The sequence below is a fragment of the Rhipicephalus microplus genome, unplaced genomic scaffold (genome assembly GCF_043290135.1).
Source record: "Rhipicephalus microplus isolate Deutch F79 unplaced genomic scaffold, USDA_Rmic scaffold_12, whole genome shotgun sequence".
Lineage (NCBI taxonomy): Eukaryota > Metazoa > Arthropoda > Arachnida > Ixodida > Ixodidae > Rhipicephalus > Rhipicephalus microplus.
Genome location: NW_027464585.1, coordinates 14,235,802 through 14,259,427, shown reverse-complemented (window position 1 = coordinate 14,259,427; position 23,626 = coordinate 14,235,802). Strand labels below are relative to the sequence as shown.

The window sequence follows — 23,626 nt, the reverse complement described above, 5'->3', positions numbered from 1 at the left end:
GATAGCTTTGAAGATATGTTCTGATGGTGGTGAGCGTAGAGCACGACTGTCTCCGTGGCGCATTTGGCTAGCGCGATCGGCTGTAACGGGAAAGTTAGAGGTTCGAGTCCACCCGTTGGTGGTGCGGCGCTTTTTTTATCTTTGCGCTGATAGCTTTGAGGATATGTTCTGATGGTGGTGAGAGTGGAGCAGGACTGTCTCCGTGGCGCAATTGGCTAGCGCGATCGGCTGTTAACGTAAAGGTTGGAGTTTCGAGCCCACCCGGTGGTAGTGCGGCGCTTTTTTTTCTTTGGGCTGATAGCTTTCACGATATGTTCTGATGGTGGTGAGAATGGAGCAGGACTGTCTCCGTGCCGCAAATGGCTAGCGAGATCGGCTGTTAACCGAAAAATTGGAGGTTCGAGCCCACCCAGTGGTGGTGCGGCGCTTTTATTTGGGCTGATAGCTTTGAAGATATGTTCTGATGTTGGTGAGAGAGGAGCAGGACTGTCTCCGTGGCACAATTGGCTAGCGCGATCGGCTGTTAACCGAAAGGTTGGAGGTTCGAGCCCATCCGGTGGTGGTGCGGCGCTTTTTTTTCTTTGCGCTGATAGGTTTGAAGATATGTTCTGATCGTGGTGAGAGTGGAGCACGACTGTCTCCGTGGCGCAATTGGCTAGCGCGATCGGTTGTTAACCGAAAAGTTGGAAGTTCGAGCCCACCCGGTGGTGGTGCGGCGCTTTTTTTTTCTTTGGGCTGATAGCTTTGAAGATATGTTCTGATGGTGGTAAAAGTGGGGCACGACTGTCTCCGTGGCGAAATTGGCTAGCACGATCGGCTGTTAACCGAAAGTTTGGAGGTTCGAGCCCACCCGGTGGTGGTGCGGTGCTTTTTTTTTGGGCTGATAGCTCTGAAGAAATGTTCTGACGGTGGTGAGAGTGGGGAACGACTGTCTCCGTGGCGCAAATGGCTAGCGCGATCGGCTGTTAACCGAAATGTTGGAGGTTCGAGCCCACCCGGTGGTCGTGCGGCGCTTTTTTTTCTTTGGGCTGATAGCTTTGACGATATGTTCTGATGGCAGTGAGAGTGGAGCAGGACTGCCTCCGTGGCGCAATTGGCTAGCGCGATCGGCTGTTAACCGAAAAGTTGGAGGTTCGAGCCCTCCCGGGAGTGGTGTGTTGCTTTTTTCTTTGCGCTGATAGCTTTGAAGATATGTTCTGATGGTGGTGAGAGTGGAGCAAGACTGTCTCTGCTACGCAATTGACTAGCTGAATCGGCTGTTAACCGAAAGGTTGGAGTTTTGAGCCCTCCCGGGAGTGGTGTGTTGCTTTTTTCTTTGCGCTGAGAGCTTTGAAGATATGTTCTGATGGTGGTGAATGTGGAGCACGACTGTCTCCGTGGCGCAATTGGCTAGCGCGATCGGCTGTTAACCGAAAGGTTGGAGTTTCGAGCCCACCCGGTGGTGGGGCGGCGCTTTTTTTTCTTTGGGCTGATAGCTTTGAAGATATGTTCTGATGGTGGTGAGAGTGGAGCAAGACTTTCTCCGTGGCGCAATTGGCTAGCGCGATCGGCTGTAACGGAAAAGTTAGAGGTTCGAGCCCACCCGGTGGTGGTGCGGCGCTTTTTTTTTCTTTGGGCTGATAGCTTGGAAGATATGTTCTGATGGTGGTGAGAGAGGAGCACGACTGTCTCCGTGGCGCAAATGGCTAGCGCGATCGGCTGTTATCCGAAAGGTTGGAGGTTCGAGCCCACCAGGTGGTCGTGCGGCGCTTTTTTTTCTTTGGGCTGATAGCTTTGAAGATATGTTTTGATGGCAGTGAGAGTGGAGCAGGACTGCCTCCGTGGCGCAATTGGCTAGCGCGATCGGCTGTTAACCGAGAAGTTGGAGGTTCGAGCCCTCCCGGGAGTGGTGTGTTGCTTTTTTCTTTGCGCTGATAGCTTTGAAGTTATGTTCTGATGGTGGTGAGAGTGGACCACGACTGTCTCTGTGGCGCAATTGGCTAGCGCGATTGGCTGTTAACCGAAAGGTTGGAGGTTCGAGCCCACCCGGTGGTGGTGCGGCGCTTTTTTTCTTTGGGCTGATAGCTTTGAAGATATGTTCTGATTGTAGGGAGAGTGGAGCAAGACTGTCTCCGTGGCGCAATTGGCTAGCGCGATCGGCTGTAACGGGAAAGTTAGAGGTTCGAGTCCACCCATTGGTGGTGCGGCGCTTTTTTTTCTTTGGGCTGATAGCTTTGAAGATATGTTCTGATGGTGGTGAGAGTAGAGCACGACTGTCTCCGTGGCGCAATTGGCTCGCGCGACCGGCTGTTAACCGAAAGGTTGGAGGTTCGAGCCCACCCGGTGGTGGTGCGGCTTTTTTTTTGGGCTGATAGCTTTGAAGATATGTTCTGATGGTGGTGAGAGAGGAGCAGGACTGTCTCCGTGGCGCAATTGGCTAGCGCGATCGGCTGTTAACCGAAAGGTTGGAGGTTCGAGGCCACCCGGTGGTGGTGCGGCTTTTTTTTCTTTGGGCTGATAGCTTTGAAGATATGTTCTGATGGTGGTGAATGTGGAGCACGACTGTCTCCGTGGCGCTATTGGCTAGCGCGATCGGCTTTAAACCGAAAAGTTTGAGGTTCGAGCTTTCCCGGGAGTGGTGTGTTGCTTTTTTTTCTTTGGGCTGATAGCTTTGAAGATATGTTCTGGTGGTGGTGAGAGTGGAGCAAGACTGTCTCTGTTGCGCAATTGACTAGCTGAATTGGCTGTCAACCGAAAGGTTGGAGTTTCGAGCCCTCCCTGGAGTGGTGTGTTGCTTTTTGCTTTGCGCTGATAGCTTTGAAGATACGTTGTGATGGTGGTGAGAGTGGAGCACGACTGTCTCCGTGGCGCAATTGCCTAGCGCGATCGGCTGTAACAGAAAAGCTAGAGGTTCGAGCCCACCCGGTGGTGGTGCGGCGCTTTTTTTTCTTTGGGCTGATAGCTTTGAAGATATGTTCTGATGGTGGTGAGAGTGGAGCAGGACTGTCTCCGTGGCGCAATTGGCTAGCGCGATCGGCTGTTAACGGAAGGGTTCGAGCCCACCGGGTGGTGGTTCGGCGCTTTTTTTCTTTGCGCTGATAGCTTTGAAGATATGTTCTGATGGTGGTGAGAGTGGAGCACGACTGTCTCCGTGGCGCTATTGGCTAGCGCGATCGGTTGTTAACCCAAAAGTTGGAGGTTCGAGCCCACCCGGTGGTGGTGCGGCGCTTTTTTTCTTTGGGCTGATAGCTTTGAAGATATGTTCTAATGGCAGTGAGAGTGGAGCAGGACTGCCTCCGTGGCGCAATTGGCTAGCACGATCGGCTGTTGACCGAAAAGTTGGAGGTGCGAGCCCTCCCGGGAGTGGTGTGTTGCTTTTTTCTTTGCGCTGATAGCTTTGAAGATATGTTCTGATGGTGGTGAGAGTGGACCACGACTGTCTCCGTGGTGCAATTGGCTAGCACGATCGGCTGTTAACCGAAAGGTTGGAGGATCCAGCCCACCCGGTGGTGGTGCGGCGCCTTTTTTGCTTTGGGCTGATAGCTCTGAAGAAATGTTCTGACGGTGGTGAGAGTGGAGCACGACTGTCTCTGTGGCGCAATTGGCTAGCGCGATCGGCTGTTAACCGAAAGGTTGGAGGTTCGAGCCCATCCGGTAGTGGTGCGGCGCTTTTTTTTCTTTGCGCTGATAGCTTTGAAGATACGTTCTGATGGTGGTGAGAGTGGAGCACGACTGTCTCCGTGGTGCAATTGGCTAGCGCGATCGCCTGTAACGGAAAAGTTAGAGGTTCGAGCCCACACGGTGGTGGTGCGGCGCTTTTTTTTCTTTGGGCTGATAGCTTCGAAGATATGTTCTGATGCTGGTGAGAGTGGAGCAGGACTGTCTCCGTGGCGCAGTTGGCTAGCGCGATCGGCTGTTAACGGAAAGGTTGGAGTTTCGAGCCCACCCGGTGGTAGTGCGGCGCTTTTTTTTCTTTGGGCTGATAGCTTTGAAGATATGTTCTGATGCTGGTGAGAATGAAGCAGGACTGTCTCCGTGCCGCAAATGGCTAGCGAGATCGGCTGTTAACCGAAAAATTGGAGGTTCGAGCCCACCCGGTGGTCGTGCGGCGCTTTTTTTTCTTTGAGCTGATAGCTTTGAAGATATGTTCTGATGGCAGTGAGAGTGGAGCAGGACTGCCTCCGTGGCGCAATTGGCTAGCGCGATCGGCTGTTAATCGAGAATTTGGAGGTTCGAGCCCTCCCGGGAGTGGTGTTTTGCTTTTTTCTTTGCGCTGATAGCTTTGAAGATATGTTCTGATGGTGGTGAGTGTGAACCACGACTGTCTCTGTGGCGCTATTGGCTAGCGCGATCGCCTGTTTACCGAAAGGTTGGAGGTTCGAGCCCACCCGGTGGTGGTGCGGCGCTTTTTTTCTTTGGGCTGATAGCTTTTAAGATATTTTCTGATTGTGGGGAGAGTGGAGCAAGACTGTCTCCGTGGCGCAATTGGCTAGCGCGATCGGCTGTAACGGGAAAGTTAGAGGTTCGAGTCCACCCGTTGGTGGTGCGGCGCTTTTTTTATCTTTGCGCTGATAGCTTTGAGGATATGTTCTGATGGTGGTGAGAGTGGAGCAGGACTGTCTCCGTGGCGCAATTGGCTAGCGCGATCGGCTGTTAACGTAAAGGTTGGAGTTTCGAGCCCACCCGGTGGTAGTGCGGCGCTTTTTTTTCTTTGGGCTGATAGCTTTCACGATATGTTCTGATGGTGGTGAGAATGGAGCAGGACTGTCTCCGTGCCGCAAATGGCTAGCGAGATCGGCTGTTAACCGAAAAATTGGAGGTTCGAGCCCACCCAGTGGTGGTGCGGCGCTTTTATTTGGGCTGATAGCTTTGAAGATATGTTCTGATGTTGGTGAGAGAGGAGCAGGACTGTCTCCGTGGCACAATTGGCTAGCGCGATCGGCTGTTAACCGAAAGGTTGGAGGTTCGAGCCCATCCGGTGGTGGTGCGGCGCTTTTTTTTCTTTGCGCTGATAGGTTTGAAGATATGTTCTGATCGTGGTGAGACTGGAGCACGACTGTCTCCGTGGCGCAATTGGCTAGCGCGATCGGTTGTTAACCGAAAAGTTGGAAGTTCGAGCCCACCCGGTGGTGGTGCGGCGCTTTTTTTTTCTTTGGGCTGATAGCTTTGAAGATATGTTCTGATGGTGGTGAAAGTGGGGCACGACTGTCTCCGTGGCGCAATTGGCTAGCGCGATCGGCTGTTAACCGAAAGGTTGGAGTTTCGAGTCCTCCCGGGAGTGGTGTGTTGCTTTTGTCTTTGCGCTGATAGCTTTGAAGATATGTTCCGATATTGGTAAGAGTGGAGCACGACTGTCTCCGTGGCGCAATTGGCTAGCACGATCGGCTGTTAACCGAAAGGTTGGAGGTTCGAGCCCACCCGGTGGTGGTGCGGCGCTTTTTTTTCTTTAGGCTGATAGCTCTGAATAAATGTTCTGACGGTGGTGAGAGTTGAGCACGACTGTCTCCATGGCGCAAATGGCTAGCGCGATCGGCTGTTAACCGAAAAGTTGGAGGTTCGAGCCCACCCGGTGGTTGTGCGGCGCTTTTTTTCCTTTGGGCTTATAGCTTTAAAGATAGGTTCTGATGGTGGTGAGAGTGGACCTGGACTCTCTCCATGGCGCAATTGGCTAGCGCGATCGGCTGTTAACTGAAAAGTTGGAGGTTCGAGCCCTCCCGGGAGTGGTGTGTTGCTTTTTTCTTTGCGCTGATAGCTTTGAAGATATGTTCTATTGGTGGTGAAAGTGGAGCGCGACTGGGTCCGTGGCGCGATTGGCTAGCGCGATCGGCTGTTAACCGAAAGGTTGGAGGTTCGAGGCCACCCGGTGAGGGTGCGGCGCTTTTTTTTCCTTTAGGCTGATAGCTTTAAAGATATGTTCTGATGGTGGTGAGAGTGCACCAGGACTCTCTCCATGGCGCAATTGGCTGGCGCGATCGGCTGTTAACCGAAAGGTTGGAGTTTCGAGCCCTCTCGGGAGTGGTGTGTTGATTTTGTCTTTGCGCTGATAGCTTTGAAGTTATGTTCTGATATTGGTGAGAGTGGAGCACGACTGTCTCCGTGGCGCAATTGGCTAGCGCGATCGGCTGTTAACCGAAAGCTTGGAGGTTCGAGCCCACCCGTTGGTGGTGCGGCGCTTTTTTTTCTTTGGGCTGATAGCTCTGAATAAATGTTCTGATGGTGGTGAGAGTGGAGCACGACTGTCCCCGTGGCGCAAATGGCTAGCGCGATCGGCTGTTAACCGAAAGGTTGGAGGTTCGAGCCCACCCGCTGGTGGTGCGGTGCTTTTTTTCCTTTGGGCTGAGAGCTTTAAAGATATGTTCTGATGGTGGTGAGAGTGGACCAGGACTCTCTCCATGGCACAATTAGCTAGCGCGATCGACTCTTAACTGAAAAGTTGGAGGTTCGAGCCCTTCCGGGAGTGGTGTGTTGCTTTTTTATTTGCACCGATAGCTTTGAAGATATGTTCTGATGGTGGTGAGCGTAGAGCACGACTGTCTCCGTGGCGCATTTGGCTAGCGCGATCGGCTGTAACGGGAAAGTTAGAGGTTCGAGTCCACCCGTTGGTGGTGCGGCGCTTTTTTTATCTTTGCGCTGATAGCTTTGAGGATATGTTCTGATGGTGGTGAGAGTGGAGCAGGACTGTCTCCGTGGCGCAATTGGCTAGCGCGATCGGCTGTTAACGTAAAGGTTGGAGTTTCGAGCCCACCCGGTGGTAGTGCGGCGCTTTTTTTTCTTTGGGCTGATAGCTTTCACGATATGTTCTGATGGTGGTGAGAATGGAGCAGGACTGTCTCCGTGCCGCAAATGGCTAGCGAGATCGGCTGTTAACCGAAAAATTGGAGGTTCGAGCCCACCCAGTGGTGGTGCGGCGCTTTTATTTGGGCTGATAGCTTTGAAGATATGTTCTGATGTTGGTGAGAGAGGAGCAGGACTGTCTCCGTGGCACAATTGGCTAGCGCGATCGGCTGTTAACCGAAAGGTTGGAGGTTCGAGCCCATCCGGTGGTGGTGCGGCGCTTTTTTTTCTTTGCTCTGATAGGTTTGAAGATATGTTCTGATCGTGGTGAGAGTGGAGCACGACTGTCTCCGTGGCGCAATTGGCTAGCGCGATCGGTTGTTAACCGAAAAGTTGGAAGTTCGAGCCCACCCGGTGGTGGTGCGGCCCTTTTTTTTTCTTTGGGCTGATAGCTTTGAAGATATGTTCTGATGGTGGTGAAAGTGGGGCACGACTGTCTCCGTGGCGCAATTGGCTAGCACGATCGGCTGTTAACCGAAAGTTTGGAGGTTCGAGCCCACCCGGTGGTGGTGCGGTGCTTGTTTTTTGGGCTGATAGCTCTGAAGAAATGTTCTGACGGTGGTGAGAGTGGAGAACGACTGTCTCCGTGGCGCAAATGGCTAGCGCGATCGGCTGTTAACCGAAATGTTGGAGGTTCGAGCCCACCCGGTGGTCGTGCGGCGCTTTTTTTTCTTTGGGCTGATAGCTTTGACGATATGTTCTGATGGCAGTGAGAGTGGAGCAGGACTGCCTCCGTGGCGCAATTGGCTAGCGCGATCGGCTGTTAACCGAAAGGTTGGAGTTTTGAGCCCTCCCGGGAGTGGTGTGTTGCTTTTTTCTTTGCGCTGAGAGCTTTGAAGATATGTTCTGATGGTGGTGAATGTGGAGCACGACTGTCTCCGTGGCGCAATTGGCTAGCGCGATCGGCTGTTATCCGAAAGGTTGGAGGTTCGAGCCCACCCGGTGGTCGTGCGGCGCTTTTTTTTCTTTGAGCTGATAGCTTTGAAGATATGTTCTGATGGCAGTGAGAGTGGAGCAGGACTGCCTCCGTGGCGCAATTGGCTAGCGCGATCGGCTGTTAATCGAGAATTTGGAGGTTCGAGCCCTCCCGGGAGTGGTGTTTTGCTTTTTTCTTTGCGCTGATAGCTTTGAAGATATGTTCTGATGGTGGTGAGTGTGAACCACGACTGGCTCTGTGGCGCTATTGGCTAGCGCGATCGGCTGTTTACCGAAAGGTTGAAGGTTCGAGCCCACCCGGTGGTGGTGCGGCGCTTTTTTTCTTTGGGCTGATAGCTTTTAAGATATGTTCTGATTGTGGGGAGAGTGGAGCAAGACTGTCTCCGTGGCGCAATTGGCTAGCGCGATCGGCTGTAACGGGAAAGTTAGAGGTTCGAGTCCACCCGTTGGTGGTGCGGCGCTTTTTTTATCTTTGCGCTGATAGCTTTGAGGATATGTTCTGATGGTGGTGAGAGTGGAGCAGGACTGTCTCCGTGGCGCAATTGGCTAGCGCGATCGGCTGTTAACGTAAAAGTTGGAGTTTCGAGCCCACCCGGTGGTAGTGCGGCGCTTTTTTTTCTTTGGGCTGATAGCTTTCACGATATGTTCTGATGGTGGTGAGAATGGAGCAGGACTGTCTCCGTGCCGCAAATGGCTAGCGAGATCGGCTGTTAACCGAAAAATTGGAGGTTCGAGCCCACCCAGTGGTGGTGCGGCGCTTTTATTTGGGCTGATAGCTTTGAAGATATGTTCTGATGTTGGTGAGAGAGGAGCAGGACTGTCTCCGTGGTACAATTGGCTAGCGCGATCGGCTGTTAACCGAAAGGTTGGAGGTTCGAGCCCATCCGGTGGTGGTGCGGCGCTTTTTTTTCTTTGCGCTGATAGGTTTGAAGATATGTTCTGATCGTGGTGAGAGTGGAGCACGACTGTCTCCGTGGCGCAATTGGCTAGCGCGATCGGTTGTTAACCGAAAAGTTGGAAGTTCGAGCCCACCCGGTGGTGGTGCGGCGCTTTTTTTTTCTTTGGGCTGATAGCTTTGAAGATATGTTCTGATGGTGGTGAAAGTGGGGCACGACTGTCTCCGTGGCGCAATTGGCTAGCGCGATCGGCTGTTAACCGAAAGGTTGGAGTTTCGAGTCCTCCCGGGAGTGGTGTGTTGCTTTTGTCTTTGCGCTGATAGCTTTGAAGATATGTTCCGATATTGGTAAGAGTGGAGCACGACTGTCTCCGTGGCGCAATTGGCTAGCGCGATCGGCTGTTAACCGAAAGGTTGGAGGTTCGAGCCCACCCGCTGGTGGTGCGGCGCTTTTTTTTCTTTAGGCTGATAGCTCTGAATAAATGTTCTGACGGTGGTGAGAGTTGAGCACGACTGTCTCCATGGCGCAAATGGCTAGCGCGATCGGCTGTTAACCGAAAAGTTGGAGGTTCGAGCCCACCCGGTGGTTGTGCGGCGCTTTTTTTCCTTTGGGCTTATAGCTTTAAAGATAGGTTCTGATGGTGGTGAGAGTGGACCTGGACTCTCTCCATGGCGCAATTGGCTAGCGCGATCGGCTGTTAACTGAAAAGTTGGAGGTTCGAGCCCTCCCGGGAGTGGTGTGTTGCTTTTTTCTTTGCGCTGATAGCTTTGAAGATATGTTCTATTGGTGGTGAAAGTGGAGCGCGACTGGGTCCGTGGCGCGATTGGCTAGCGCGATCGGCTGTTAACCGAAAGGTTGGAGGTTCGAGGCCACCCGGTGAGGGTGCGGCGCTTTTTTTCCTTTAGGCTGATAGCTTTAAAGATATGTTCTGATGGTGGTGAGAGTGCACCAGGACTCTCTCCATGGCGCAATTGGCTGTCGCGATCGGCTGTTAACCGAAAGCTTGGTGGTTCGAGCCCACCCGTTGGTGGTGCGGCGCTTTTTTTTCTTTGGGCTGATAGCTCTGAATAAATGTTCTGATGGTGGTGAGAGTGGAGCACGACTGTCCCCGTGGCGCAAATGGCTAGCGCGATCGGCTGTTAACCGAAAGGTTGGAGGTTCGAGCCCACCCGCTGGTGGTGCAGTGCTTTTTTTCCTTTGGGCTGAGAGCTTTAAAGATATGTTCTGATGGTGGTGAGAGTGGACCAGGACTCTCTCCATGGCACAATTAGCTAGCGCGATCGACTCTTAACTGAAAAGTTGGAGGTTCGAGCCCTTCCGGGAGTGGTGTGTTGCTTTTTTATTTGCACCGATAGCTTTGAAGATATGTTCTGATGGTGGTGAGAGTGGAGCAGGACTGTCTCCGTGGCGCAATTGGCTAGCGCGATCGGCTGTTAACGTAAAGGTTGGAGTTTCGAGCCCACCCGGTGGTAGTGCGGCGCTTTTTTTTCTTTGGGCTGATAGCTTTCACGATATGTTCTGATGGTGGTGAGAATGGAGCAGGACTGTCTCCGTGCCACAAATGGCTAGCGAGATCGGCTGTTAACCGAAAAATTGGAGGTTCGAGCCCACCCAGTGGTGGTGCGGCGCTTTTATTTGGGCTGATAGCTTTGAAGATATGTTCTGATGTTGGTGAGAGAGGAGCAGGACTGTCTCCGTGGCACAATTGGCTAGCGCGATCGGCTGTTAACCGAAAGGTTGGAGGTTCGAGCCCATCCGGTGGTGGTGCGGCGCTTTTTTTTCTTTGCGCTGATAGGTTTGAAGATATGTTCTGATCGTGGTGAGAGTGGAGCACGACTGTCTCCGTGGCGCAATTGGCTAGCGCGATCGGTTGTTAACCGAAAAGTTGGAAGTTCGAGCCCACCCGGTGGTGGTGCGGCGCTTTTTTTTTCTTTGGGCTGATAGCTTTGAAGATATGTTCTGATGGTGGTGAAAGTGGGGCACGACTGTCTCCGTGGCGCAATTGGCTAGCACGATCGGCTGTTAACCGAAAGTTTGGAGGTTCGAGCCCACCCGGTGGTGGTGCGGTGCTTTTTTTTTGGGCTGATAGCTCTGAAGAAATGTTCTGACGGTGGTGAGAGTGGAGAACGACTGTCTCCGTGGCGCAAATGGCTAGCGCGATCGGCTGTTAACCGAAATGTTGGAGGTTCGAGCCCACCCGGTGGTCGTGCGGCGCTTTTTTTTCTTTGGGCTGATAGCTTTGACGATATGTTCTGATGGCAGTGAGATTGGAGCAGGACTGCCTCCGTGGCGCAATTGGCTAGCGCGATCGGCTGTTAACCGAAAAGTTGGAGGTTCGAGCCCTCCCGGGAGTGGTGTGTTGCTTTTTTCTTTGCGCTGATAGCTTTGAAGATATGTTCTGATGGTGGTGAGAGTGGAGCAAGACTGTCTCTGCTACGCAATTGACTAGCTGAATCGGCTGTTAACCGAAAGGTTGGAGTTTTGAGCCCTCCCGGGAGTGGTGTGTTGCTTTTTTCTTTGCGCTGAGAGCTTTGAAGATATGTTCTGATGGTGGTGAATGTGGAGCACGACTGTCTCCGTGGCGCAATTGGCTAGCGCGATCGGCTGTTATCCGAAAGGTTGGAGGTTCGAGCCCACCCGGTGGTCGTGCGGCGCTTTTTTTTCTTTGAGCTGATAGCTTTGAAGATATGTTCTGATGGCAGTGAGAGTGGAGCAGGACTGCCTCCGTGGCGCAATTCGCTAGCGCGATCGGCTGTTAATCGAGAATTTGGAGGTTCGAGCCCTACCGGGAGTGGTGTTTTGCTTTTTTCTTTGCGCTGATAGCTTTGAAGATATGTTCTGATGGTGGTGAGTGTGAACCACGACTGGCTCTGTGGCGCTATTGGCTAGCGCGATCGGCTGTTTACCGAAAGGTTGGAGGTTCGAGCCCACCCGGTGGTGGTGCGGCGCTTTTTTTCTTTGGGCTGATAGCTTTTAAGATATGTTCTGATTGTGGGGAGAGTGGAGCAAGACTGTCTCCGTGGCGCAATTGGCTAGCGCGATCGGCTGTAACGGGAAAGTTAGAGGTTCGAGTCCACCCGTTGGTGGTGCGGCGCTTTTTTTATCTTTGCGCTGATAGCTTTGAGGATATGTTCTGATGGTGGTGAGAGTGGAGCAGGACTGTCTCCGTGGCGCAATTGGCTAGCGCGATCGGCTGTTAACGTAAAGGTTGGAGTTTCGAGCCCACCCGGTGGTAGTGCGGCGCTTTTTTTTCTTTGGGCTGATAGCTTTCACGATATGTTCTGATGGTGGTGAGAATGGAGCAGGACTGTCTCCGTGCCGCAAATGGCTAGCGAGATCGGCTGTTAACCGAAAAATTGGAGGTTCGAGCCCACCCAGTGGTGGTGCGGCGCTTTTATTTGGGCTGATAGCTTTGAAGATATGTTCTGATGTTGGTGAGAGAGGAGCAGGACTGTCTCCGTGGCACAATTGGCTAGCGCGATCGGCTGTTAACCGAAAGGTTGGAGGTTCGAGCCCATCCGGTGGTGGTGCGGCGCTTTTTTTTCTTTGCGCTGATAGGTTTGAAGATATGTTCTGATCGTGGTGAGAGTGGAGCACGACTGTCTCCGTGGCGCAATTGGCTAGCGCGATCGGTTGTTAACCGAAAAGTTGGAAGTTCGAGCCCACCCGGTGGTGGTGCGGCGCTTTTTTTTTCTTTGGGCTGATAGCTTTGAAGATATGTTCTGATGGTGGTGAAAGTGGGGCACGACTGTCTCCGTGGCGCAATTGGCTAGCGCGATCGGCTGTTAACCGAAAGGTTGGAGTTTCGAGTCCTCCCGGGAGTGGTGTGTTGCTTTTGTCTTTGCGCTGATAGCTTTGAAGATATGTTCCGATATTGGTAAGAGTGGAGCACGACTGTCTCCGTGGCGCAATTGGCTAGCGCGATCGGCTGTTAACCGAAAGGTTGGAGGTTCGAGCCCACCCGCTGGTGGTGCGGCGCTTTTTTTTCTTTAGGCTGATAGCTCTGAATAAATGTTCTGACGGTGGTGAGAGTTGAGCACGACTGTCTCCATGGCGCAAATGGAATGCGCGATCGGCTGTTAACCGAAAAGTTGGAGGTTCGAGCCCACCCGGTGGTTGTGCGGCGCTTTTTTTCCTTTGGGCTTATAGCTTTAAAGATAGGTTCTGATGGTGGTGAGAGTGGACCTGGACTCTCTCCATGGCGCAATTGGCTAGCGCGATCGGCTGTTAACTGAAAAGTTGGAGGTTCGAGCCCTCCCGGGAGTGGTGTGTTGCTTTTTTCTTTGCGCTGATAGCTTTGAAGATATGTTCTATTGGTGGTGAAAGTGGAGCGCGACTGGGTCCGTGGCGCGATTGGCTAGCGCGATCGGCTGTTAACCGAAAGGTTGGAGGTTCGAGGCCACCCGGTGAGGGTGCGGCGCTTTTTTTCCTTTAGGCTGATAGCTTTAAAGATATGTTCTGATGGTGGTGAGACTGCACCAGGACTCTCTCCATGGCGCAATTGGCTGTCGCGATCGGCTGTTAACCGAAAGGTTGGAGTTTCGAGCCCTCTCGGGAGTGGTGTGTTGATTTTGTCTTTGCGCTGATAGCTTTGAAGTTATGTTCTGATATTGGTGAGAGTGGAGCACGACTGTCTCCGTGGCGCAATTGGCTAGCGCGATCGGCTGTTAACCGAAAGCTTGGAGGTTCGAGCCCACCCGTTGGTGGTGCGGCGCTTTTTTTTCTTTGGGCTGATAGCTCTGAATAAATGTTCTGATGGTGGTGAGAGTGGAGCACGACTGTCCCCGTGGCGCAAATGGCTAGCGCGATCGGCTGTTAACCGAAAGGTTGGAGGTTCGAGCCCACCCGCTGGTGGTGCGGTGCTTTTTTTCCTTTGGGCTGAGAGCTTTAAAGATATGTTCTGATGGTGGTGAGAGTGGACCAGGACTCTCTCCATGGCACAATTAGCTAGCGCGATCGACTCTTAACTGAAAAGTTGGAGGTTCGAGCCCTTCCGGGAGTGGTGTGTTGCTTTTTTATTTGCACCGATAGCTTTGAAGATATGTTCTGATGGTGGTGAGCGTAGAGCACGACTGTCTCCGTGGCGCATTTGGCTAGCGCGATCGGCTGTAACGGGAAAGTTAGAGGTTCGAGTCCACCTGTTGGTGGTGCGGCGCTTTTTTTATCTTTGCGCTGATAGCTTTGAGGATATGTTCTGATGGTGGTGAGAGTGGAGCAGGACTGTCTCCGTGGCGCAATTGGCTAGCGCGATCGGCTGTTAACGTAAAGGTTGGAGTTTCGAGCCCACCCGGTGGTAGTGCGGCGCTTTTTTTTCTTTGGGCTGATAGCTTTGAAGATATGTTCTGATGTTGGTGAGAGAGGAGCAGGACTGTCTCCGTGGCACAATTGGCTAGCGCGATCGGCTGTTAACCGAAAGGTTGGAGGTTCGAGCCCATCCGGTGGTGGTGCGGCGCTTTTTTTTCTTTGCGCTGATAGGTTTGAAGATATGTTCTGAGCGTGGTGAGAGTGGAGCACGACTGTCTCCGTGGCGCAATTGGCTAGCGCGATCGGTTGTTAACCGAAAAGTTGGAAGTTCGAGCCCACCCGGTGGTGGTGCGGCGCTTTTTTTTCTTTGGGCTGATAGCTTTGAAGATATGTTCTGATGGTGGTGAAAGTGGGGCACGACTGTCTCCGTGGCGCAATTGGCTAGCGCGATCGGCTGTTAACCGAAAGGTTGGAGTTTCGAGTCCTCCCGGGAGTGGTGTGTTGCTTTTGTCTTTGCGCTGATAGCTTTGAAGATATGTTCCGATATTGGTAAGAGTGGAGCACGACTGTCTCCGTGGCGCAATTGGCTAGCGCGATCGGCTGTTAACCGAAAGGTTGGAGGTTCGAGCCCACCCGCTGGTGGTGCGGCGCTTTTTTTTCTTTAGGCTGATAGCTCTGAATAAATGTTCTGACGGTGGTGAGAGTTGAGCACGACTGTCTCCATGGCGCAAATGGCTAGCGCGATCGGCTGTTAACCGAAAAGTTGGAGGTTCGAGCCCACCCGGTGGTTGTGCGGCGCTTTTTTTCCTTTGGGCTTATAGCTTTAAAGATAGGTTCTGATGGTGGTGAGAGTGGACCTGGACTCTCTCCATGGCGCAATTGGCTAGCGCGATCGGCTGTTAACTGAAAAGTTGGAGGTTCGAGCCCTCTCGGGAGTGGTGTGTTGCTTTTTTCTTTGCGCTGATAGCTTTGAAGATATGTTCTATTGGTGGTGAAAGTGGAGCGCGACTGGGTCCGTGGCGCGATTGGCTAGCGCGATCGGCTGTTAACCGAAAGGTTGGAGGTTCGAGGCCACCCGGTGAGGGTGCGGCGCTTTTTTTCCTTTAGGCTGATAGCTTTAAAGATATGTTCTGATGGTGGTGAGAGTGCACCAGGACTCTCTCCATGGCGCAATTGGCTGTCGCGATCGGCTGTTAACCGATAGGTTGGAGTTTCGAGCCCTCTCGGGAGTGGTGTGTTGATTTTGTCTTTGCGCTGATAGCTTTGAAGTTATGTTCTGATATTGGTGAGAGTGGAGCACGACTGTCTCCGTGGCGCAATTGGCTAGCGCGATCGGCTGTTAACCGAAAGCTTGGAGGTTCGAGCCCACCCGTTGGTGGTGCGGCGCTTTTTTTTCTTCGGGCTGATAGCTCTGAATAAATGTTCTGATGGTGGTGAGAGTGGAGCACGACTGTCCCCGTGGCGCAAATGGCTAGCGCGATCGGCTGTTAACCGAAAGGTTGGAGGTTCGAGCCCACCCGCTGGTGGTGCGGTGCTTTTTTTCCTTTGGGCTGAGAGCTTTAAAGATATGTTCTGATGGTGGTGAGAGTGGACCAGGACTCTCTCCATGGCACAATTAGCTAGCGCGATCGACTCTTAACTGAAAAGTTGGAGGTTCGAGCCCTTCCGGGAGTGGTGTGTTGCTTTTTTTTTGCACCGATAGCTTTGAAGATATGTTCTGATGGTGGTGAGCGTAGAGCACGACTGTCTCCGTGGCGCATTTGGCTAGCGCGATCGGCTGTAACGGGAAAGTTAGAGGTTCGAGTCCACCCGTTGGTGGTGCGGCGCTTTTTTTATCTTTGCGCTGATAGCTTTGAGGATATGTTCTGATGGTGGTGAGAGTGGAGCAGGACTGTCTCCGTGGCGCAATTGGCTAGCGCGATCGGCTGTTAACGTAAAGGTTGGAGTTTCGAGCCCACCCGGTGGTAGTGCGGCGCTTTTTTTTCTTTGGGCTGATAGCTTTCACGATATGTTCTGATGGTGGTGAGAATGGAGCAGGACTGTCTCCGTGCCGCAAATGGCTAGCGAGATCGGCTGTTAACCGAAAAATTGGAGGTTCGAGCCCACCCAGTGGTGGTGCGGCGCTTTTATTTGGGCTGATAGCTTTGAAGATATGTTCTGATGTTGGTGAGAGAGGAGCAGGACTGTCTCCGTGGCACAATTGGCTAGCGCGATCGGCTGTTAACCGAAAGGTTGGAGGTTCGAGCCCATCCGGTGGTGGTGCGGCGCTTTTTTTCTTTGCGCTGATAGGTTTGAAGATATGTTCTGATCGTGGTGAGAGTGGAGCACGACTGTCTCCGTGGCGCAATTGGCTAGCGCGATCGGTTGTTAACCGAAAAGTTGGAAGTTCGAGCCCACCCGGTGGTGGTGCGGCGCTTTTTTTTTCTTTGGGCTGATAGCTTTGAAGATATGTTCTGATGGTGGTGAAAGTGGGGCACGACTGTCTCCGTGGCGCAATTGGCTAGCACGATCGGCTGTTAACCGAAAGTTTGGAGGTTCGAGCCCACCCGGTGGTGGTGCGGTGCTTTTTTTTTGGGCTGATAGCTCTGAAGAAATGTTCTGACGGTGGTGAGAGTGGAGAACGACTGTCTCCGTGGCGCAAATGGCTAGCGCGATCGGCTGTTAACCGAAATGTTGGAGGTTCGAGCCCACCCGGTGGTCGTGCGGCGCTTTTTTTTCTTTGGGCTGATAGCTTTGACGATATGTTCTGATGGCAGTGAGAGTGGAGCAGGACTGCCTCCGTGGCGCAATTGGCTAGCGCGATCGGCTGTTAACCGAAAAGTTGGAGGTTCGAGCCCTCCCGGGAGTGGTGTGTTGCTTTTTTCTTTGCGCTGATAGCTTTGAAGATATGTTCTGATGGTGGTGAGAGTGGAGCAAGACTGTCTCTGCTACGCAATTGACTAGCTGAATCGGCTGTTAACCGAAAGGTTGGAGTTTTGAGCCCTCCCGGGAGTGGTGTGTTGCTTTTTTCTTTGCGCTGAGAGCTTTGAAGATATGTTCTGATGGTGGTGAAAGTGGAGCACGACTGTCTCCGTGGCGCAATTGGCTAGCGCGATCGGCTGTTAACCGAAAGGTTGGAGTTTCGAGCCCACCCGGTGGTGGGGCGGCGCTTTTTTTTCTTTGGGCTGATAGCTTTGAAGATATGTTCTGATGGTGGTGAGAGTGGAGCAAGACTTTCTCCGTGGCGCAATTGGCTAGCGCGATCGGCTGTAACGGAAAAGTTAGAGGTTCGAGCCCACCCGGTGGTGGTGCGGCGCTTTTTTTTTCTTTGGGCTGATAGCTTGGAAGATATGTTCTGATGGTGGTGAGAGAGGAGCACGACTGTCTCCGTGGCGCAAATGGCTAGCGCGATCGGCTGTTATCCGAAAGGTTGGAGGTTCCAGCCCACCCGGTGGTCGTGCGGCGCTTTTTTTTCTTTGGGCTGATAGCTTTGAAGATATGTTTTGATGGCAGTGAGAGTGGAGCAGGACTGCCTCCGTGGCGCAATTGGCTAGCGCGATCGGCTGTTAACCGAGAAGTTGGAGGTTCGAGCCCTCCCGGGAGTGGTGTGTTGCTTTTTTCTTTGCGCTGATAGCTTTGAAGTTATGTTCTGATGGTGGTGAGAGTGGACCACGACTGTCTCTGTGGCGCAATTGGCTAGCGCGATTGGCTGTTAACCGAAAGGTTGGAGGTTCGAGTCCACCCATTGGTGGTGCGGCGCTTTTTTTTTCTTTGGGCTGATAGCTTTGAAGATATGTTCTGATGGTGGTGAGAGTAGAGCACGACTGTCTCCGTGGCGCAATTGGCTAGCGCGACCGGCTGTTAACCGAAAGGTTGGAGGTTCGAGCCCACCCGGTGGTGGTGCGGCTTTTTTTTTGGGCTGATAGCTTTGAAGATATGTTCTGATGGTGGTGAGAGAGGAGCAGGACTGTCTCCGTGGCGCAATTGGCTAGCGCGATCGGCTGTTAACCGAAAGGTTGGAGGTTCGAGGCCACCCGGTGGTGGTGCGGCTTTTTTTTTCTTTGGGCTGATAGCTTTGAAGATATGTTCTGATGGTGGTGAATGTGGAGCACGACTGTCTCCGTGGCGCTATTGGCTAGCGCGATCGGCTTTAAACCGAAAAGTTTGAGGTTCGAGCTTTCCCGGGAGTGGTGTGTTGCTTTTTTTTCTTTGGGCTGATAGCTTTGAAGATATGTTCTGGTGGTGGTGAGAGTGGAGCAAGACTGTCTCTGTTGCGCAATTGACTAGCTGAATTGGCTGTCAACCGAAAGGTTGGAGTTTCGAGCCCTCCCTGGAGTGGTGTGTTGCTTTTTGCTTTGCGCTGATAGCTTTGAAGATACGTTGTGATGGTGGTGAGAGTGGAGCACGACTGTCTCCGTGGCGCAATTGCCTAGCGCGATCGGCTGTAACAGAAAAGCTAGAGGTTCGAGCCCACCCGGTGGTGGTGCGGCGCTTTTTTTTCTTTGCGCTGATAGCTTTGAAGATATGTTCTGATGGTGGTGAGAGTGGAGCAAGACTGTCTCTGCTACGCAATTGACTAGCTGAATCGGCTGTTAACCGAAAGGTTGGAGTTTTGAGCCCTCCCGGGAGTGGTGTGTTGCTTTTTTCTTTGCGCTGAGAGCTTTGAAGATATGTTCTGATGGTGGTGAATGTGGAGCACGACTGTCTCCGTGGCGCAATTGGCTAGCGCGATCGGCTGTTATCCGAAAGGTTGGAGGTTCGAGCCCACCCGGTGGTCGTGCGGCGCTTTTTTTTCTTTGAGCTGATAGCTTTGAAGATATGTTCTGATGGCAGTGAGAGTGGAGCAGGACTGCCTCCGTGGCGCAATTGGCTAGCGCGATCGGCTGTTAATCGAGAATTTGGAGGTTCGAGCCCTCCCGGGAGTGGTGTTTTGCTTTTTTCTTTGCGCTGATAGCTTTGAAGATATGTTCTGATGGTGGTGAGTGTGAACCACGACTGGCTCTGTGGCGCTATTGGCTAGCGCGATCGGCTGTTTACCGAAAGGTTGGAGGTTCGAGCCCACCCGGTGGTGGTGCGGCGCTTTTTTTCTTTGGGCTGATAGCTTTTAAGATATGTTCTGATTGTGGGGAGAGTGGAGCAAGACTGTCTCCGTGGCGCAATTGGCTAGCGCGATCGGCTGTAACGGGAAAGTTAGAGGTTCGAGTCCACCCGTTGGTGGTGCGGCGCTTTTTTATCTTTGCGCTGATAGCTTTGAGGATATGTTCTGATGGTGGTGAGAGTGGAGCAGGACTGTCTCCGTGGCGCAATTGGCTAGCGCGATCGGCTGTTAACGTAAAGGTTGGAGTTTCGAGCCCACCCGGTGGTAGTGCGGCGCTTTTTTTTCTTTGGGCTGATAGCTTTCACGATATGTTCTGATGGTGGTGAGAATAGAGCAGGACTGTCTCCGTGCCGCAAATGGCTAGCGAGATCGGCTGTTAACCGAAAAATTGGAGGTTCGAGCCCACCCAGTGGTGGTGCGGCGCTTTTATTTGGGCTGATAGCTTTGAAGATATGTTCTGATGTTGGTGAGAGAGGAGCAGGACTGTCTCCGTGGCACAATTGGCTAGCGCGATCGGCTGTTAACCGAAAGATTGGAGGTTCGAGCCCATCCGGTGGTGGTGCGGCGCTTTTTTTTCTTTGCGCTGATAGGTTTGAAGATATGTTCTGATCGTGGTGAGAGTGGAGCACGACTGTCTCCGTGGCGCAATTGGCTAGCGCGATCGGTTGATAACCGAAAAGTTCGAAGTTCGAGCCCACCCGGTGGTGGTGCGGCGCTTTTTTTTTCTTTGGGCTGATAGCTTTGAAGATATGTTCTGATGGTGGTGAAAGTGGGGCACGACTGTCTCCGTGGCGCAATTGGCTAGCGCGATCGGCTGTTAACCGAAAGGTTGGAGTTTCGAGTCCTCCCGGGAGTGGTGTGTTGCTTTTGTCTTTGCGCTGATAGCTTTGAACATATGTTCCGATATTGGTAAGAGTGGAGCACGACTGTCTCCGTGGCGCAATTGGCTAGCGCGATCGGCTGTTAACCGAAAGGTTGGAGGTTCGAGCCCACCCGCTGGTGGTGCGGCGCTTTTTTTTCTTTAGGCTGATAGCTCTGAATAAATGTTCTGACGGTGGTGAGAGTTGAGCACGACTGTCTCCATGGCGCAAATGGCTAGCGCGATCGGCTGTTAACCGAAAAGTTGGAGGTTCGAGCCCACCCGGTGGTTGTGCGGCGCTTTTTTTCCTTTGGGCTTATAGCTTTAAAGATAGGTTCTGATGGTGGTGAGAGTGGACCTGGACTCTCTCCATGGCGCAATTGGCTAGCGCGATCGGCTGTTAACTGAAAAGTTGGAGGTTCGAGCCCTCCCGGGAGTGGTGAGTTGCTTTTTTCTTTGCGCTGATAGCTTTGAAGATATGTTCTATTGGTGGTGAAAGTGGAGCGCGACTGGGTCCGTGGCGCGATTGGCTAGCGCGATCGGCTGTTAACCGAAAGGTTGGAGGTTCGAGGCCACCCGGTGAGGGTGCGGCGCTTTTTTTCCTTTAGGCTGATAGCTTTAAAGATATGTTCTGATGGTGGTGAGAGTGCACCAGGACTCTCTCCATGGCGCAATTGGCTGTCGCGATCGGCTGTTAACCGAAAGGTTGGAGTTTCGAGCCCTCTCGGGAGTGGTGTGTTGATTTTGTCTTTGCGCTGATAGCTTTGAAGTTATGTTCTGATATTGGTGAGAGTGGAGCACGACTGTCTCCGTGGCGCAATTGGCTAGCGCGATCGGCTGTTAACCGAAAGCTTGGAGGTTCGAGCCCACCCGTTGGTGGTGCGGCGCTTTTTTTTCTTTGGGCTGATAGCTCTGAATAAATGTTCTGATGGTGGTGAGGGTGGAGCACGACTGTCCCCGTGGCGCAAATGGCTAGCGCGATCGGCTGTTAACCGAAAGGTTGGAGGTTCGAGCCCACCCGCTGGTGGTGCGGTGCTTTTTTTCCTTTGGGCTGAGAGCTTTAAAGATATGTTCTGATGGTGGTGAGAGTGGACCAGGACTCTCTCCATGGCACAATTAGCTAGCGTGATCGACTCTTAACTGAAAAGTTGGAGGTTCGAGCCCTTCCGGGAGTGGTGTGTTGCTTTTTTATTTGCACCGATAGCTTTGAAGATATGTTCTGATGGTGGTGAGCGTAGAGCACGACTGTCTCCGTGGCGCATTTGGCTAGCGCGATCGGCTGTAACGGGAAAGTTAGAGGTTCGAGTCCACCCGTTGGTGGTGCGGCGCTTTTTTTATCTTTGCGCTGATAGCTTTGAGGATATGTTCTGATGGTGGTGAGAGTGGAGCAGGACTGTCTCCGTGGCGCAATTGGCTAGCGCGATCGGCTGTTAACGTAAAGGTTGGAGTTTCGAGCCCACCCGGTGGTAGTGCGGCGCTTTTTTTTCTTTGGGCTGATAGCTTTCACGATATGTTCTGATGGTGGTGAGAATGGAGCAGGACTGTCTCCGTGCCGCAAATGGCTAGCGAGATCGGCTGTTAACCGAAAAATTGGAGGTTCGAGCCCACCCAGTGGTGGTGCGGCGCTTTTATTTGGGCTGATAGCTTTGAAGATATGTTCTGATGTTGGTGAGAGAGGAGCAGGACTGTCTCCGTGGCACAATTGGCTAGCGCGATCGGCTGTTAACCGAAAGGTTGGAGGTTCGAGCCCATCCGGTGGTGGTGCGGCGCTTTTTTTCTTTGCGCTGATAGGTTTGAAGATATGTTCTGATCGTGGTGAGAGTGGAGCACGACTGTCTCCGTGGCGCAATTGGCTAGCGCGAAGGTTGTTAACCGAAAAGTTGGAAGTTCGAGCCCACCCGGTGGTGGTGCGGCGCTTTTTTTTTCTTTGGGCTGATAGCTTTGAAGATATGTTCTGATGGTGGTGAAAGTGGGGCACGACTGTCTCCGTGGCGCAATTGGCTAGCACGATCGGCTGTTAACCGAAAGTTTGGAGGTTCGAGCCCACCCGGTGGTGGTGCGGTGCTTTTTTTTTGGGCTGATAGCTCTGAAGAAATGTTCTGACGGTGGTGAGAGTGGAGAACGACTGTCTCCGTGGCGCAAATGGCTAGCGCGATCGGCTGTTAACCGAAATGTTGGAGGTTCGAGCCCACCCGGTGGTCGTGCGGCGCTTTTTTTTCTTTGGGCTGATAGCTTTGACGATATGTTCTGATGGCAGTGAGAGTGGAGCAGGACTGCCTCCGTGGCGCAATTGGCTAGCGCGATCGGCTGTTAACCGAAAAGTTGGAGGTTCGAGCCCTCCCGGGAGTGGTGTGTTGCTTTTTTCTTTGCGCTGATAGCTTTGAAGATATGTTCTGATGGTGGTGAGAGTGGAGCAAGACTGTCTCTGCTACGCAATTGACTAGCTGAATCGGCTGTTAACCGAAAGGTTGGAGTTTTGAGCCCTCCCGGGAGTGGTGTGTTGCTTTTTTCTTTGCGCTGAGAGCTTTGAAGATATGTTCTGATGGTGGTGAATGTGGAGCACGACTGTCTCCGTGGCGCAATTGGCTAGCGCGATCGGCTGTTAACCGAAAGGTTGGAGTTTCGAGCCCACCCGGTGGTGGGGCGGCGCTTTTTTTTCTTTGGGCTGATAGCTTTGAAGATATGTTCTGATGGTGGTGAGAGTGGAGCAAGACTTTCTCCGTGGCGCAATTGGCTAGCGCGATCGGCTGTAACGGAAAAGTTAGAGGTTCGAGCCCACCCGGTGGTGGTGCGGCGCTTTTTTTTTCTTTGGGCTGATAGCTTGGAAGATATGTTCTGATGGTGGTGAGAGAGGAGCACGACTGTCTCCGTGGCGCAAATGGTTAGCGCGATCGGCTGTTATCCGAAAGGTTGGAGGTTCGAGCCCACCCGGTGGTCGTGCGGCGCTTTTTTTTCTTTGGGCTGATAGCTTTGAAGATATGTTTTGATGGCAGTGAGAGTGGAGCAGGACTGCCTCCGTGGCGCAATTGGCTAGCGCGATCGGCTGTTAACCGAGAAGTTGGAGGTTCGAGCCCTCCCGGGAGTGGTGTGTTGCTTTTTTCTTTGCGCTGATTGCTTTGAAGTTATGTTCTGATGGTGGTGAGAGTGGACCACGACTGTCTCTGTGGCGCAATTGGCTAGCGCGATTGGCTGTTAACCGAAAGGTTGGAGGTTCGAGTCCACCCATTGGTGGTGCGGCGCTTTTTTTTTCTTTGGGCTGATAGCTTTGAAGATATGTTCTGATGGTGGTGAGAGTAGAGCACGACTGTCTCCGTGGCGCAATTGGCTAGCGCGACCGGCTGTTAACCGAAAGGTTGGAGGTTCGAGCCCACCCGGTGGTGGTGCGGCTTTTTTTTTGGGCTGATAGCTTTGAAGATATGTTCTGATGGTGGTGAGAGAGGAGCAGGACTGTCTCCGTGGCGCAATTGGCTAGCGCGATCGGCTGTTAACCGAAAGGTTGGAGGTTCGAGGCCACCCGGTGGTGGTGCGGCTTTTTTTTTCTTTGGGCTGATAGCTTTGAAGATATGTTCTGATGGTGGTGAATGTGGAGCACGACTGTCTCCGTGGCGCTATTGGCTAGCGCGATCGGCTTTAAACCGAAAAGTTTGAGGTTCGAGCTTTCCCGGGAGTGGTGTGTTGCTTTTTTTTCTTTGGGCTGATAGCTTTGAAGATATGTTCTGGTGGTGGTGAGAGTGAAGCAAGACTGTCTCTGTTGCGCAATTGACTAGCTGAATTGGCTGTCAACCGAAAGGTTGGAGTTTC

General features: G+C 52.6%; 3 non-coding genes across 3 annotated transcripts; all 3 read left to right on the top strand.

Moving 5' to 3' along the window:
* The first annotated feature begins 1,814 nt into the window (after positions 1 to 1,814).
* On the top strand, positions 1,815 to 1,888 carry TRNAN-GUU (transfer RNA asparagine (anticodon GUU)). The gene has a single exon. It is a non-coding gene; the product is annotated as a tRNA-Asn (tRNA).
* Positions 1,889 to 17,399: 15,511 nt separating this feature from the next.
* Positions 17,400 to 17,473, top strand: TRNAN-GUU (transfer RNA asparagine (anticodon GUU)). The gene has a single exon. It is a non-coding gene; the product is annotated as a tRNA-Asn (tRNA).
* Positions 17,474 to 22,836: 5,363 nt separating this feature from the next.
* Positions 22,837 to 22,910, top strand: TRNAN-GUU (transfer RNA asparagine (anticodon GUU)). Its single transcript has one exon. It is a non-coding gene; the product is annotated as a tRNA-Asn (tRNA).
* Positions 22,911 to 23,626: the final 716 nt, after the last annotated feature.